Here is a 2,596-nt window from a genome sequence, read left to right as displayed (position 1 = left end):
CAGAAAATGCATTTTCAGGCCGGGATACCAATTTTATCCAATAGAGAACTCACAAAGGACACAGATAAAACAAGTGAATTTAAAAGTGATGACACAAAGAAATTACCTTTTTGTTTTAACCAAACAATATATTAATTTAAACCATAAAATATCCCTTGTAGATTATTGTTTTTTTTGACAAATAACCCTATGAAAATGTGTGCAAATCTTTGAATATATATATATTTTAAAACTCAAATCTTTGCTTCTGGGGATTCTACAAATCCAACAGTTGAAAAAAATGTTTTGCTATGTATCGGTGGTTCTGGTTCTCAAACTTTTTTCATGTCAAGGACCACCCAAAATGATATGTAGCCTATTTGTCCTTGGAACCCCCCCCCCCCCCCCCCATCTCAAAATATTTTGTTCCAGGGACCCCCAGAAGCAAAGATTTGAGTTAAAAATGTATATACATATTCGAAGATTTGCACACATTTTCACGATTTATTTTTCAAAAATAGCAGATCAGAAGCTCATAGCTTGAATATCTGCTATTTTTGAATAGCCAAAGAAATCTAAAGTGACACTAGTGACGTCTTCTATTCTCAGCTTATGAAATGCTCAGAGCAGGAATGCTACAGGGTCCAAGTGGTTCCACTGCAGACATGAGCAAGAGCAGTGGTTCTCCATCTGGTGGGCCACCAGGGTATTGCAAGTGTGTACCCCAAATAATTGGCAAAACAAAGATTTTAATGATAATATACTGTAACATTATGCATACATTTATGTGCCCCCCCCACGGCTATATTCTGTTCTGGCCCCACAGTGGTGGAATGAACTCCCCACTGATGTCAGGACAGCAGAGTCACTGGCCATCTTTCACCGCAGGCTGAAAACCCACCTCTTCAGGAAACACTACCCTTCCTCTTCGCCTTGCCTACTTGTTGTTAACTAGTTGTACGAGCTGTTGTTTTGTTGTTTTATTGGATCTTGTTTATTCGATTTCCTATCTGTTTAAGAAAGTAGGTAGCTGATATATTGCACTTTTACCTTAGCGCTACGTATACTGCACTTAAGGTATACTGCACTTAAGACTTCTGGTGATTAGTATTTTCGTTCCCTACCTATGTTGAATGCACTTATTGTAAGTCACTTTTGATAAAAGCATCTGCTAAATGACTGTAATGTAAAAGTGTGGGCCCTGATCCAGAAAGGGGAGGATGAGAACCACTGATCAAGAAGGAATCCCCAAGCCCGATGACCTTTGCTGCGTGTCACACCCCATCTCTCTCTCACTGTTTCCTGTCTCGCTCTATTGTATACTATCAATAAAGGCAGAAAAGCCACAAAATAAATCTTTAAAAAAGAATCATATAATTTATGGTCACCTTTCATACAAATAGCACAGCGCAGAGTGCAGCACAAGGACAAGCAGACAACAAGACGACAACATGGAGAGCCACGTTTATCACCACGAGAGAGAATATAACTTATTTCCTACTGTCTCATATGTATATAGTAGAGGTTATTCAGGCTGCTTTAGCTTTATTCAGCATCATGCTGATGTGTCTGACAGGTTGTAAACATATACCTATACAGTACATGGGTGGGTGGGCTACTAGTATGAATCATCAAAAAGGCTATTTTTAACTATACTGGGACAGAGTGACCTTTCATTTACTGTGACCAAACACTGTTTTAAACATACATCCATATGGATGGATGGATAGATGGATAGATGGATAGATGGATAGATGGATGGATAGATAGATAGATAGATAGATAGATAGATAGATAGATGGATGGATGGATAGATAGATAGATAGATAGATAGATAGATAGATAGATAGATGGATGGATGGATGGATGGATGGATGGATGGATGGATGGATGGATGGATGGATGGATGGATGGATGGATGGATGGATGGATGGATGGATGGATGGATGGATAGATAGATAGATAGATAGATAGATAGATAGATAGATAGATAGATAGATAGATAGATAGATAGATAGATAGATAGATAGATAGATAGATAGATAGATAGATAGATAGATAGATAGGTGCGGTAGGCAGACGGACAGACGGACGGACGGACGGACGGACGGGCGGGCAGACAGACAGACAGACAGACAGACAGACAGACAGGTAGGTAGGTAGGTAGGTAGGAAGATAGATGTGAACTTAAGGCATGTTTACATATTATTTACATAATGATCTCTCCTCTCCTGTGGTCTCAGCACCTGTCACACACCTGTGCTCAGTCACATGACCCTCTGTGCACCTGCTCCTCCCTCTATTCATCCACCACACATCTCTATTCATCTCTCTCTCCCTCTCTCTATCCCTCCCTCCCCTCTCTCTCTCTCCTCCCTCCTCCCTCATCTCCCTCCTTCTCTCTCTCTCCCATGCCCATCCCTCCATTCTCTCTCTGTCTGTCTGTCTGTCCCTCCCTCTACTATACCTCTCTCTCCCTCCCCATCCCTCCATTAGCCTCCCTCTTCCTCCCTCCCTGCCATGCCCTGCCCTCCATTATCCCTTTCTGTCTCTCTCCTCGCTCTCCTTTCCTTCTCTCTATCTCCGTCTCTCTCCACTCTTCCTCTTTCCAAAGGCT

Source organism: Gymnoscopelus braueri (assembly GCF_963280865.1).
Source record: "Gymnoscopelus braueri genome assembly, chromosome: 5".
Taxonomy (NCBI): domain Eukaryota; kingdom Metazoa; phylum Chordata; class Actinopteri; order Myctophiformes; family Myctophidae; genus Gymnoscopelus; species Gymnoscopelus braueri.
Note: the sequence above shows the minus strand (reverse complement) of the source record.